Source organism: Epinephelus fuscoguttatus, linkage group LG12 (genome assembly GCF_011397635.1).
Source record: "Epinephelus fuscoguttatus linkage group LG12, E.fuscoguttatus.final_Chr_v1".
NCBI classification, from domain to species: domain Eukaryota; kingdom Metazoa; phylum Chordata; class Actinopteri; order Perciformes; family Serranidae; genus Epinephelus; species Epinephelus fuscoguttatus.
Window position 1 is genome coordinate 8936449 of NC_064763.1, and position 216 is coordinate 8936664.

Sequence of the window (216 nt, forward strand, 5' to 3'; positions counted from 1 at the left end):
GTGCTCTCAGCAGATCTGTGCTGCAGAGAGCACCAACAGCCACCACTGTACCCGCCCTCCCTCCTCTGTGCTCCCTCCTCCTGTCTTGCATTTGTGCTTTCTCACTCTCAACCTGGCTAATGTTCTTTCTTCTCCCCTTTTTTTAAGAGCCTGCCCTACACAGTTGGATGATCCAGTAAATAGTGTAAAAAAAAAAAGAGGGGATTTAAGGTTGGT